The sequence below is a fragment of the Hyaena hyaena genome, unplaced genomic scaffold (assembly GCF_003009895.1).
Source record: "Hyaena hyaena isolate Hyena2069 unplaced genomic scaffold, ASM300989v1 scaffold_571, whole genome shotgun sequence".
NCBI classification, from domain to species: domain Eukaryota; kingdom Metazoa; phylum Chordata; class Mammalia; order Carnivora; family Hyaenidae; genus Hyaena; species Hyaena hyaena.
In genome coordinates this window covers 663,618-678,962 of record NW_024081203.1, presented here as the reverse complement: position 1 = coordinate 678,962, position 15,345 = coordinate 663,618, and positions in this window count along the sequence as shown.

The following is a 15,345-nucleotide window of genomic DNA, read 5'->3' as shown; positions in this document are numbered from 1 at the left end:
CATTAGCCAACTAACCTAAATGACTTTAGATCTACCTGGATTCTTAATGTTAATCTGATGCAATGACTTAAATATAGAAGTGGGAAAACTGGATTACATGGAAGATTTTTTGAGGTCTTCCACAATCACTGACCATGAGGACCTGACAGAGATAAATGACACTGGAAATACCCCTTCACCTTAGTCCCCAGTTTACCTTCAACCAATGTGTTACTTGTAAGTGCTATCAATGACAGTTTAGACCCTAAGCTGTAAACATCAACCCAGTAATGACTTATCCCTGAACTCATTCTCAGAAAAGTTCACACACTGAAAAATATTTTACAATTTTTATCATATCTATTTGCCAAAAATTATACATATGAACCAACACACACACATATACACACAATCTGACTAAACCAAGGATAGTAATAGTTCATGTCTGAAAAAAAAAATTAGAAAGCTTGTACATCAGATATTTGGCATACGAAGATTTCCTATGATTCTTTTATGCCATCTCCCTCCCCCCACCCCAACCCCTTGGTGAGATTAATCGTGTGACAAATGACATGAGATGGCCTTATGAAATTTTGTCTGGAACAATTTTTACTGCTAATGGAAATTACAAATAATAAGTGCCTTTCGTCAACTGCATTCTTCAGTAATCTAATTGTATCAAGCTAATGAGACCTGGGTTAGGAAATGTTCTGAGGTTCCCATGCCCCAGGTCAGGGAACGCTGAAAACATCTCCGAGCAGATGTGCTCAGTCTCACGAGGATGGCAGCTGGAGCATGTGGTCACTCCACAGAGGGCCGGCTGTGCAGAGGGCTGTGCACTTGACCTACTGTTAGAGGTAAACAGCCCTCAGCCTTCCTGTTGGTTGCTGTAAACCTCTAGGGGGTGGGGCAGACAGATAAAATTCTCCTTTTCACCCTCTGTCCCCCAACCTTTTATTAATTCTGTGGAGGATTCTCCCCATTTTCTTCCCAGGGAAAATGGCTGTAAATATTGCCTTTTCAGATACTAACCTATGTGTTGGTATCTGCATGCGGTGTGTTGAAGGGATCCAGAGGTCCAGGGAAGGCTTGCATGAGAATGAAAACACCTCTTTTCTCCATTTCTTCAAATCAATATTGTTTACTCTGCATTTACAAAGGTTGATGCAACATCACTCCAGGCTGTTACAGACAAACTGCTGTTTGTTTTTATGGCTGGAGAAAAGGCGTTTAAATAACAAATTCCAACATGCCCAAAAAGTAGTTATGATCACTCCCCTAACCTTGAGGTTAGGAAGTGTGGGCAGTAGAGCTGAGATATAATTACCTACACCCTGCAAGTGATGTCATGTAAGGGCAACACGAACTTGGAAGGTAATTCTAATATTTGGTCAATCTCCAAAATCCAATAAAAGATTGTTGTTTCCTCAGTTACTCATAAGTTTTTAAAGTTTCTCCATTTCAATGCAACTGGGAAATATTTTTCTTTTCTCTCATTTTTTTCTTTGTCTGTTTTTCAAAGTACAGCTGATCCCACTCTTCTATCCTTCCCCAACTCCATGTACCATGTGAGTGGTACACACACACACACACACACACACACACACACACACACAGGCACACCTGTGCCTCCTTTTCTCCTTTGACCCAAAGATCACTGATACCATAGTATTACATCAGCAAAGAACTGCCCCTTGAGTAAGTCCCCCGGAGGGTTATTTGGAACGTTTCAAATGTCCCAAGAATGAGGACGCTTACTAATTTTCTAGAAATGGGATCAGTTCTCATGGTGAGCATATTCCCCCTCTTCTCATTTTTAACTCAAATATTTTCTTTGTGCTGTCCATTTGCATCCTGCCAGAGGAGTCTTCCTCTCCTGAGGCGTTTACATCTTTCACATATTTGCAGACTGTTATCATGCTCCTCTTAGCAATCACTTAGCCAAAATATACATTACTCGGTGCTCTTTTAATCTCTCCACATAAATCAAGCCCTCGGTGCCCTAATCATTTTGTTGTTCTTCTATGAAGTCACTCCAATTTGGCTTTGCATTCTGAGGTGACAAAAATGGAAGACAGATTCCCTGTTCAGATTCAGTGCTGTCATGTTGAGGCCCCATCACCTCCTGCTCCTTCATATGAAACTCCTTCATATGCCAACTGATTCAGTACTCTTCTACTGTTGGATTATGTTGCTGTTACATAGTTTTCTCCCTAGAGGTTTAATCTGGTGGGAACCTTGAAGTGGGTTATTATGCTATTTTTGAACAATAACGAGAATAGAAATTGCATTTATTTTTGATAAAGACAGCGGAAGCAGACCTCCATGTCCCTATGCCAAAGTTCCCAAGCATTTATTAGATCTATGGAGTTTTCACATTTTTCCAAGGAGTTTCCATTAAGAATAAACCCAGACATGGAAATTTCGAGGCCCCAAAAGGAAACATTTTAGAAAAGGAAAGTAGGAGCTTATATTGAAATACCTCTTGCAGCTTCACCAAATATGCTCTGATACAGGCACAGAATCATAAGTAGTTTACTTTATAAGTACTTGCTAAATTTCAGAAAGAAAACCAAATGAAACTTGAATACTTAAGAAGTCTTTTGGAGGCATTTTCTTTCAAAAGTGTATCATATTGCTGCTTTTAAATTTGTGTCATCCAGTGATAATCCTTCAGTTTCCTGATTGGCCATGGTATTTGGAACTGACTCCCCTTTGAATCACTCTGTATGCTGAAGGCGGGTGTGGATGCTAATCTGTGGGTCATTAACACCTCATATATGTTAGTTCAGAGATCTCCGGGTGTGCCTGTGTTTGCACTGCCAACATGCATAGCATTTCTTGGAAATGCAGTTTTTGTTTTCTGAGGGTTTGATTTGAAATATTTTCCATTTAAGCATTTTCACCCTGACTGAATAATCACTATTTTTGGAATTTGGTTTTATTTTAATTCTTCTTTTCTGAACTCATTGATTACCAGAGATAGGCACCAGCTGAAAAGTCAAAAGAGGAGGGAGGCGTCTTGGTTCCTTGCTCCCTGGAGCTGATGTCTTGGGTAAAACAAGCCTATCACCCTGTCAGCCCCATCTGACTCCTGATTCCCAATCTTTACCTACAATAACATTTTCATTCTTGTGGAATTTACAAACTCCCAGTGTGATTTTCAATATATCTGAGACATTCCTTTTCTATTAATATTAGAATACTGAATAAATTCTCTTTCTTATCCTCTCTCCAGCATGTGACTTTAAATGCCAACTTCTGGATCATAATGGCCCATGCACAATTCTTGCTCACTTTGTCTCTCATTTTTCAAAACCTATAAAATAATCTATCATTCTTCAAAACCATGGAAAATAATCTTTTGAAACAAATATCAAGGCCATGAATGTTGGACACCTTTGAGACTAGCTCGATTTTGGAAATTTCACTGGTACATTAGCTATCTGGGATAGGAGTCAGATTTATAACGTCACAGGAAACCATACAAATGAAACAAAACCAAACTTCAGATCCTCCTGGCAGTAAGGTAGTGATGCCAGGCACTAAGTCGCATTGGGGTGTGTCCTGCCACCAGCCTTTACAGTTGCCGGTCCTCCCACCTGACACACTCTTCCCACAGACACATGCGTGGCTGGTCACTTTTGCTTGCATCCCATTATTTACTGAAACCTTCTCTTCTTCTTGAGGCTTTGACCCATCCGTCTAAAGCAGGAGCAATCACACAGGCACCTCCTATCTAGCTTCTCTTCTCTGCTTCATTTCTTTTCTCTATCATTTATCAATATTGAACATGTCAGACATTTTACATTTTAGTCCTGCTTTTTTCCCCCACCTCTTTGGTTAAAATGTAAGCCCATAAAGGCAGACATTCTTGTCTCCTTGTGGTATCTTCAGAAACTACAATAGTCTTCAGAGCACTGTAGGCACTCAATAGATATTTGCTGAGTGAAGAAATGAAAATAAAATTCTAATAGACCAAACAAATTAGAAAGTAACTTTGAGTTTATTGAAACCGAGTGATATCTAAAATATACCTTTCTATACGGCAAAATTAAAAATGAGGTAAGTGTAACTGAAATAGCAGGATTGAATTTAGGAGGATTAATCTGTAATGGGAAATTTTCGCTTCGCCTTTACTTTAACATACATACACATGGACACAAATATATTCAATTTGCAAATAAATCATTACTTTCTAAGTGATGTTGGAATAGGGAGAGACATGCAGTTCATCCTTAATACCATCTCTGTCAAGGTTCTATGTAATACAAAATAGAGAAGAGTATTGATTTAATTAAGAACAGTTACACAAATGTAATGTTTTCCAAATCCTCTCTGTGCTTCAAGGACTAAATGAAATCATGTTTCTTCCATAAAACTACTGGCAACTACTCTAGTCCATACACATCCCTCCCTTCTTTATATTCATATCTTCAAGTTAATAATTTTTGAGAATTGGTTTGTGCCAGGCACCACCCCAGTACTGGAAAAGACTCGGCTAAGGAAAACCTCTCATGAGACAGAGTTTTGTTTAATTTAATTTTGCCATGAACATTGTTAAAATTAATCTGACTTTCTGCTCACTTCCTCTGCTCTCTATCTCTTGCACATACTACTCTCCAACACACCACACACTTTAGTTAGTTATCCTATTACTGCCAGCTCTTCCACTGGAATGAAAAGCATGTGACATCACAGCATATAGGACAGAGTTAAGCACATGGTAAGACTTTTTTCTCTTGCCTGTCATCTGGGACTGTAAGTGGACTCCTGAATCTGTTACGATTCAATAAGCAAAAGAGAACCCATTTTGGGTAGCTAAAACGGGAAAGTCCAGGCAGGTAACTAGTAACATCAGGATTTAGAAGAGGGTTACAGAGACAATCAGAATAAAGTGAATGAAGCAACCCAAAGGTTATCTTGGACCAAAAGCATAGTGATTTCCTGTTCACAAGAAAGCGTACGGAATGTAAGCTCACTCTTTAGCAGGGAACTTAACAAGAAAGGATTTTGAGGACTAATTGTTTTCAAAAGCTAAAAACTTTTAATTCATTATACAAACGTTTCTCTTGGGGCGCCTGGGTGGCTCAGTCAGTTAAATGTTGGACTTCAGCTCAGGTCACGATCTTGTGGTCTGGGAGTTCAAGCCCCGCATCGGGCTCTGTGCTGACAGCTCAGAGCCTGGAGCCTGCTTCAGATTCTGTGTCTCCCTCTCTCTCTGCCCCTCCCCTGCTCTCTCTCTCTCTCTCTCCCTCTCTCAAATAAATAAACATTAAAAAATTGTTTTTCTTTTATGGGTGATGCTGGAGGGCTGGTGAGGGGGCTGGATCCCTGTGGGTAGAGTGTGGAGTTTTCCAGGGAAACAAACAAGGCATGTTCGGAGCCTGCAGGGTTCAGTCTTTTGACTGTGGGTATGTGTGGGAAGAGTAAGTGCAGGTCTTGAAGGGGGAAGGGGAATGGGCTGGAATGTGCTGCATGTCAGGGAGGCTCAGAAATTGGTAGAATCTGACTCTAAGATGCTGTAGCTCCTGGGACACTTCCCAGAGGAAGTTGGTTCTCATAATATGTTGGGAGCTCTACAGGGCTAGTGCACCTGGGAGTCCCTTGGTGCTGGGGTCCCTTGTCCTACACCAGTTCATAAGGAGACTGGCTCGCACCATCTCTCACACAAACCCTAATGCCCATGGATGCCTCCCTTCCCTCCCTCCTCAGAGTCACAGTGCCAGGGCACCTCACCTCAAAGGCCAGATGGTGGGGTGCAGGCTCGGGCCCCAGAGCTGTGCGGGGAGGGGGGGGCACCACCCCAGACCGGAATGGGAAAGTGAACTGTGTATTTGTAATGACAGGCGTCTACACTTGAGGGACAAGGGGCCAGTCATCTTGCTGGAGCTCAGGGACGTGTTCACATGGACGATGCTGAATCCATTTTGGGATCTCCCAGGAGAAGAGACGGTGCCAACTGGGGGAGACACTGCTAAGGCCCAGAGAAGCAGTATCACTCCACTTTCTCCACTCTTGCCCTCCAAACTCTCAGTAGTGCTTCAGATGGCAAAACGCAGCCAAAGGCAGCTAACAAACCCATCCTGCGGGAGGCAGGTTCGGCTGCAAGATTAAACAGAGCAGAGCAAACGGCGGGGCGGATGCCTCTGAAGGCGAACAGGCCTGGCAAGGGGAAACACCTAGCAAGGAAAAACGTGACAGGACACTTTTTTGAACGTGTAACTCAATGGACTTTCTTTTGTTTTCTTATTTTAAAAAAGCATTCTGGAAACTTTCTGGAAAACCGGACTTGTGCATATGAAATGGGTGACTCATACATGGGAAAGGCTTTACAGGGAATTGCCTGGTATACGGCTCAACTAGATAATTTGCACTTGTGTAGATAAAGAGGTGTCTTGATTCAAAAGGGTACTGTCGGTGTTAGTGGTAGAAGGAAGAAGTTTATTGTAAGGTTTATTATCAGAGGATAATTTAGAAATTGAGATTGAGAAAGAAATGTCCTGGGGCGCCTGAGTGGCTTAGTCGGTTGAGCGTCCGACTTTCGCTTAGGTCATGATCTCGCAGTTTCGTGGGTTCGAGCCCCGCGTCGGGCTCTGTGCTGACTGCCAGCTCAGAGCCTGGAGCCTGTTTCGGTCTGTGACTCCCTCCCTCTCTGACCCTCCCCTGTTCATGCTGTCTCTCTCTCTCTCTCTCTCTCTCTCCCCCCTAGAAAAAAAAAAAAAAAAAAAAAAAAAAAGATATGTCCTATGGTTGGGTCTCTTTTATTTATTTATTCATTTATTTATTTTGCAGACTTCAACATTACTCAAGTAACAATCTCTTTAAAGCAGTATTAAGTTTTTAAAAAATATTTATTTATTTTTGAGAAAGAGAAAGAGAGAGACAGAGACAGCTTGAACCAGGGCAGGGCAGAGGGAGAGGGAGACATAGAATCTGAAGCAGGCTCCAGGCTCTGAGCCTGTCAGCACAGAGCCTGACATGGGGCTTAAACCCACAGACCCCGTGAGATCATGACCAGAGTGGCAGTCAGACATTTACCTGGCTGAGCCACCCAGGTGCCCCTATATTTTCTATGTAAGATAAATGAGGAACAGATAGAAAATGATTGGACTAATTTAACTTTTTTACGTGAAGTAGGAATAAAACCCCAACGTCTTTATGCCCTCCTACAAAGAAAATGCCCTCCAGAGAGAAAGAGGGAGAGAGAGAGAGAATATAAATATGAAGGAGAGAGAAAACCACATCGAATGAGGACCCTTTGTAAATACAGAAGTTTGGTTGGTATTTTTTCAAACTGCTTAATACTGCTGAATGGACCTCTTTACATGACAAACACCAGATGGAAAAATCAGTTGAGAGTCACAAGCCGAGGATGATTTCATTACAAAATGATCATTTATTCATAATTATCCAGAAAAGCCCAAAACCCTACAGTACTTTCATAACAACATTTGTGTTACCAAAATATAGCAAGAGTATACTTTTGCTAAAAGTTTACATTCTAATCTGCAGCAGAAACTTAATTATTCTAATATGATAAACACATAAAATGCCCATCTAATTTTAAAATTGGAATTTCAATTTCCAGTAACACATTTCACCATGACACCATTTGCAGTTTTTCTCCTAAACTGCTCTCTACAAAAAATAATGTAATAACATAGCTTTTCTGATTAACCAAACAACTGATAATCAAGAAGACAAAGTGATTTACTCTCATCCTTATGTAAATAAAAAGCTTATTTCTTCCCTCCCTAGTTGCATCTAACAATATGATGCTTTCAGTAAGTTTTAGGAGGCTTTGTAACAATAAAATGCTTTTCAAGAGTTTTGAGAGACCTGGGCCAAAAATTCAATTTAGAACACTGCTTCAAATGACCACACAGCATGTCTAAAGCCGTATCGTGACATGTCCGCATCGTCATTTGGTGATAAACAAAATAAAAAGATCTGCCATTGAAACTTAAGTACCGGAGATCAGTTACATAAACTGCAACATCCTAAAGTTCAGCACTGTACAGTCAACAGCTTGAGGCGGCTCTTCCAGCGAAACACACTTTGATTGTTTTTCCAGACAGGCAAGATTAATAGCTGAAAATCATGGCCTTTGACTTCTGACATAAATTCTTAGAAGTGAAATGCAGTTGGAAAAACTGGTGAAACCTTAAATGGTGGCTATAGAGCAAACTAATCACCATATATCTACAATAACTGAACATATACACCCAATTGGGGGCCACAGATTTCCTGTCTAGCTTATTTCACAGCACAGCCAAGCCATGTCCAGTGTGGGGTGCGTCCTCCTAACTGGGCTTCTACAAAATGAGGTCTCAAATTGCTGACTCCCTGGAGAGTGTGCAGTGTTTACAAGTGTGATTTCCAGAGAAAATAAACATTTATAAATACAGAGGATTTGTTTCAGCTGACATTTTAATAAGCCTTATTTAGAAATCACTGTGTAGACGCCTTACTTCATAATATCGCAGTCCTGAATCGTCCTGGGGAACAGATACCGATGACTTCCATTATACATTTAAATAGTTAAGATGAGAAAATTATCATAAAATCTTGGCATATGTGTAAGTTGTTTGAAAGAAAAATGTGTATCTTTTATTATGGACCATGACCTTTAGCAGTAATTTATCATATTATCACTACTAAAATAAGAATGATTTTTATAGCTTAATTATAAAATAATACAATATAATGCATTATGATATCATTCATAATTCATTTAGAATATTAATAAAATATCAGCTATATGCAACTACCAGAAACAAGTCAAATCAGTAACTTTGTAACTGCCTTCAACCATGCTTCCAATAAAAGAATAATTAAATTAATACCTGTGTACCAAACGAGTTCTCAATAAAGAGTTAATGGCCCTTTTCGCTACAGTGTAAAAATGGAAATCCAAATAGTATTCAGTGGCACCGAAGCAGCTCACAAGCGTCACTTTTCATAAGAGCTATTGTATTATAAATTCTCAAGGAAAAAGATCCCAGGATGAAACACTGATAAGTAACAAGCCATATAGTGATGATTCAGATAAAAAGCTTCCTGTAAAACAATAAAACACCCTTTTTCTCATAAATCCCATAATCCTGGCTAAATCTTTGCCGTGAAACAAGGAAGGCATCTTTAGTTTCCAAAAGAAAGGGGAAATACACATGCGCTCTCTCTCTCTCTCTCTCATTTAGTTTATCTTTAGGATCCTCATAATCTAACCCTGAAATATGACTCAGCCTTTGAACTTTAAATATCATGTCCATTCGTTGTTTACAGGCATGTCTCAGTCTTGGAAAAAGAAAACTCTAAAGGGGAATTTCTGTTTGTTTGCCTTCTCTTAAAATGTATCATTTGTTCACAAGAGCTTTAAGATAACTTGTTACAATTCTCTTAGGGAAAAGGAACAAATGTTTCATTGTTATTAATTTTAAATGTGCAGGTCATTAATATTTATTTATTTCAAGATGATGAGCTTTTAGAAACTTGATAATTTGCACATCTCTTCCTGACTTTTGATTCAAGATGATATAGTGAGAAGATGAATTAATCCCCTTTTCCTCTTGAGGGCTTTCTGAATAAAAAAAGACATGGAACACATAAAATTAATAAACCCAGAGAACCCAATAGGACAGGTGGTTATCACTATCATCATAGATATTTCAGTGAGGTTTTAGGAGGCTGAAAGTAGACAGAAGTGTGTAAATCAGTGAGCAGAGCAGAATTTGCTATAAAAAGTCTCTCATCCCTGGGAGATGAAAATCCATGTTTCCATCAGACCACTGAAATGGCTTTGGGCTTAGAGGCAGAGATGACATGGAAGGAGAATGATCATTTAAGAGTCATTATTTTGGATAATATGCCAAGCCATACTGCTCCAAGATAGCCCAGCATTTGTATTTATGGGGGGAGGGCACAAAACAAACAAAAATAGTAAACCCAGAACATTGTTTACAAAAGAAATTAAATGAGATATCTGGGGAGAGAAACAGTAAGGCTGGTGTGTATACTGAAGTCCTGAATACAGCTCTGATTATTCTGACATGTGACGTGTAATCACATACCTAGCACCTTATTTTGTATATCTGTGATAAGCCTGATGACCCACTGTACTCATATGTACAAATCTTACTGTCTATTCAAGTGATGTGCATGAAAAGAACTATTTGCATGTCTGCAATTTTGCCCAAGAAATCCATATCTGCTAACCCTTCTTTTATCTTAAAAAAGAACAGGCAAGTAAGATCATCAGGTGAGTGCAAAATCAATAACATCAAAAAGAAATACCAAGATAAACAGAAAAGGTTGTTATGGAGCTAAAAAAAAAAAAAAAAAAAAGTAATGAGTAACTCAATAAACAAAAGAGGAGAAAATAACAAAATCTTCCCTTGTAAAACAGAGAAATCAGAGGTGACATTAGGTCAATGTAACAAAAACACAATGCTATGTAAAAGGAAAGCAAAAATATTAAAGAATATAATTAGTGTGCTTAGGTGATTAGAGATTAAAGATTCAGCTAAAAAAAGGAGGAGACATGTGCCTCAGCTCTTCCCCTGGGCACTTGTTTGCTAGCTTGCTCTCAAAATAAACAAAGAAATAAGAAGGAGGAAAAGGAGGGGAAGGGGTGTTTTGACCCAGTAGGTATGACAGATAGATTGCCTGGGTGATCAGTTGGTTAAGTGTCCCTCTTGATATTGCAGTTCATGAATTCCAGCCCCACATCAGACTTGGTGCTGACAGCTCAGAGCCTGGAGCCTGCTTCAGAGTCTATATCTCCCTCTCTTTCTGCTCCTTCTCTGCTCGAGCTCTGTCTCTCTCTCTCAAAAATAAATGAACATTAAAAACTGTGAGAGAAAAAGGTAGTCACAGAGCATGAACATCTTACTAAAAAAGAGCTCTAGAAAAACTAAATTGAGAAAAAGGCTGAAAAGAAATTATCCAATTATTAGAAGAATAATAGAGAATTTAAGTCAGCGGTCTTTATAGATTTAATTTATTTTGATAATTCAAGTGCCCAATACTCAAGGAAATATTTTTTTTCAACTATCCTTGTGAAAATTTAAGAACTCCAAGGATAGAAGTACTGCAATTTTCCAGATAAATACAATGACATTAAAATAAATAAAATTGAGACTGGAATGGTAATTCACCATAGCAATACCAGATTATAAAATATTAAAGAATGTAGGAGAAAACATATTGTTTATTTAGAACTCTAGGTCACAATAAAATGTTACTCAAATGTGGTCACAACAAAATGTTATTCAATATGAGGGCTAAATAAAGACAGCTCAGAGAGGGTGCCCAAAAATTCACCTTTCATATATCCTTTCTTAGATAGTTATTTGCTTAGACAGTTATGTGTTCCAGAAAAAAAAAAATCTTATAAATACTCAGAGGAAAAATATTGGAAATCAGGAATGCAGACTATAACCCAGGCAATCCTTCAATGCAAATCCGGGCTGATGGCTTATTTGTGAGGTCTAAAAATGAGCTAGTCTAAGTTAAAGCCTCAGGAAAGAGGCCTCCAAGAAAACAAAACAAAACAAAACAAAAAACAGGGGAGGAATTCAAGAAAGCTAATTTTCATAAAAAGACAAAAATTTTGAGATTTTGATAAATACACACAGAGAAAATCAAAGTTCCCAAGAAAATAAACAAATGACAAAATACGATGGTCCAATTGTAAACCTAAGTAAATGCACCATGATTCTTAGCACTTGAATGGTATGTGGAAAATAAGAATCTAGGTGACTTTGATACTAGAAATACTTTTTAAATTATTATTATTATTTAAGTGTTCCCAGGATCATGGCATTAGACCTTAAAGAAAGGAAATTTCATTCTATTTCTTCTGGCAGTGAATCATATTCACATGGTCATAATAATGTAGACACTGTAAATTGGTTTCCAACTTTAAAAATCAACTCATGGACAAAACATGCAAGAATTACTTGTGTGTGCAGAAGAGAATGTATCAACCAGCTGTAAATCAGAAAAAATGAGGAAGAGGAAAGGTAGAGAGAAGAGTAGTTAAAATACCAACTGGAATTGATGCTTCAATAAGTAGAGGTATATGTAAATCATTCAGAGTTACAAGGTAATGGATGGAAGTTCTCAAAATAATGATAAAACTGTCAAACTTTGGCAGGAAGTTGGGGGAGGGAAGATGACATAGAATGAGATAAATCTTTCCTGTCTTCGGAAGTGAACAGACATTGTCTCAAGTTGGAAATTAAGAAATGGACATATAAACATACCTAGTGTGAGAAAGATAACCTACAGAAGAATGATAACAGAAATAGTCAGAAAACTTGGCCCTGGAGATTGAAGATGGGAATAAGAGAAAAATAATTGGAGGACTGCTTTTCATTAAAATTCTTCTCTATCATGTGATTTGTTTTAATGCGCACACAACCATGATAAAATTTCAAAATAAAAATAAAGCTAACTTCTTTTAGAGCACTTTCAAAAAGCTTTCTTTGACCCGAGAAAAAAATACTTTGTATTGCAAAAAACAGCATATCGATTAAAAAGGTCTTTTTTTTTTTTTTTTTTTGGTGACACCAACCATCAACTCCAAGTACAAAATATAGACTATTTCAACTAGAAACTTGTTTCAGAATGTAAAAGAGAATCTTAACAACCTCAAATTTAGCTTTGGGTTCAACCTAGTGTTATTTGTTTAGATATTTGGATGCATGATTGAAGTAGCTCATTTTTTTTTTTTTCAACATCCAGTTGCATATGTGTAACTTTTTAGGTAAAACTAAGTAAAGTATCATATTATTTGAAATCCTTTCACTGTACAAACTTTGCTAATTGACTGACAGAGAAGGCTGTGATGATTACCAAGGAACTGTGATTATTTCCAGGATCTTTAATTTGTGAATTAAAGATGATTTGTGAGATAGATGAGCTAATTTGGCATAACTGGTCAAAAATGTACTCCTTTAAAAGCTGCTGAACAAGGAATTGAGTAAATATAAGCATTGTCTACATTGAGCACATCCCTGTGAGGTGGTCTTTGGATCAGTAACAGAGTGTCAAATGAATGAAGCAAATTTTCAAATAAGTGCAATAGGTAAATATTGTGCCATATTTCTTTTTTAAAAAGTAGCAAAGGCTAACCATTGACCCATAATCCTGGTATGCTATTAACTCCTTCAAACCAAGGGTCAATCTGAGCTGGGTTCATATAAATGATTCCAAGAATCATCCTAATTATGATGTTTTGCCAAATTTATTGGTCTGGTATATGATTCAATGAGTGTTACAAGTTCATCTCCACTTCCTCCTGATGTAACCAATGGTTAAAAGAATAAGGCTTATGTTTGTGTTGGGTATTAGTCCTTTTATAAATATATAACGTGGTCCCATTATATATTTACCAAGGCCCTATTAATCTGTTGCAATGAATATGAAATCCATATATGAGATGGTCTTGAGAACGTAACAAAGTAGACCCAAGTTGCATAAAAATTAGAGTTTTCCAGAGTAGAGCTGCTCAGTGCACTGTTATACTACTTACACAATGATTTAGAAAAACTATAATCTAATCATATATTTTGAAGGATAACCATTTAAAAAGATGAATATATCCCCTATTATAAATTAAATTAAATTATTTGGGATGATTCCATACTTAACCTGATATAAAGATGCTAGCAGACCATTTCAAATACAAAGGATTCTCAAATGTGGTGTCTTCATTTTGGAATTCAGACACAAGGCTATGCAGATGAAGTTTGGGAGGCACATATTAGAATGAGATTTCTAGTTTAGAAATCCAGATTCCCTTTTCTTCACTGAAGTGGTCCACAGAATAATGGGAAGGCATTCCTATATATGGCTGCCTCTCCCATGTTTGGGTAAATCAGCAATGACCAGATCATCTAAATCAGGGTTACAAAATGGGAGGAATTATAAAATGGTCAGTATTTGCTGTTTGCCAAGGAGAGTGCTATGCATTTTGCCTGCTTTGTCTACTTGAATCCTCTCTGCAGACCCCTGAGGTGGGTGTAGTTTGCATATTTCACACATCAGGGTAAAAGGTCACAGACTGGAAAGTGACTTTCCCAAAGGACAAAGACAGCTAGTGAGTGCCTGAAATGGGATCTGAACTGAGGCCTTCTGGCTACAGAGTACACAGCCTCTTCTTAGGCTATCTCTAGCCAAATGTATCAGAAACATAATTTTCTTACCAAAAAAAATCTTTCTTTTTCATTCCAGGGCATTAGATTTCATAGAATAAATAAAGTATTCCTCAGACACTGACATAAAAAAATGGGTAAATGTTATTGTTAGGGAAAAAGTCTATAGACCCTTGACTATATTGACTTCCTTTGCCCGAAAAATCTTGCTCTTTCTATATACATGGCAACTGCATGCAAGTTTTTACCTAAATCTCACCATATCTGAGTGGTCTTTATGTAAATAAGTATATACAATATTACTCTTCTGCATCTAGCTCTCCATTGTCTTAATTTTATTTTTCTTTATAGCACTGTATAGGATTTAACGCCATCTGATATCCTACACATTAATTTGTTGTTTCTTCCTTTATTGTGTAGTCTCACTAGAGTATAAACTCCTGGAGATCAAGGGTTGTCCATTTTGTTCACTGATATATTGTGAGTACATGGGACAGGCAGCGATTCGCAATCAGTTGGTGATCAAAAAATATATCTCTTTCTTAAAATTTATTTATTTTGAGAGAACAAGAGAGAGGGGGGCAGAGAGAGAAGGGGGGACAGAGAATCCAACGTGGGCTCCATATTGTCAACACAGAGCCCAATGTGGGACTCAAACTCATGGACTGTAAGATCATGACCTGAGCATAAGTTGGATGCTTAACTGACTGAGCCAACAAGGTGCCCCTCAATAAATATATCTTGAATGAATAAGATTTTTTAGTCTTATGTTACCATCTGAACAGAAAATAGTTAGTTCTGGGACACCTGGGTGGCTCAGTCGGTTAAGTATCCCATTCTCAGGTAATGATCTCAGTTTGTGAGCTCAAGCCCCCATGTTGGGCTCTGTGCTGACAATGCAGAGCTTGCTTGGGATTCTCAGACTCCTTCTGTCTGCCCCTCATGCTCACTCTCTCAGCCTCTCTTTCAAAATAAATAAATTTAAAAAAAGAAAAAAAAAAGAAAACAGTTATTTCTGCAGTTGAAGAGACATGGACAACAGCTTTACTCCAAACTAGACATGGATACCAAATGGAAATGGTTGAGAGAAAGTGGAAGGATCACCACAATGTATCAGAACTCTTAGAATGAAAGAAATACTCAAAGGCTATACCCAACAAAGGCATACAAAGGGAGCATGAGCTGCACCATTTTTACAATAAAG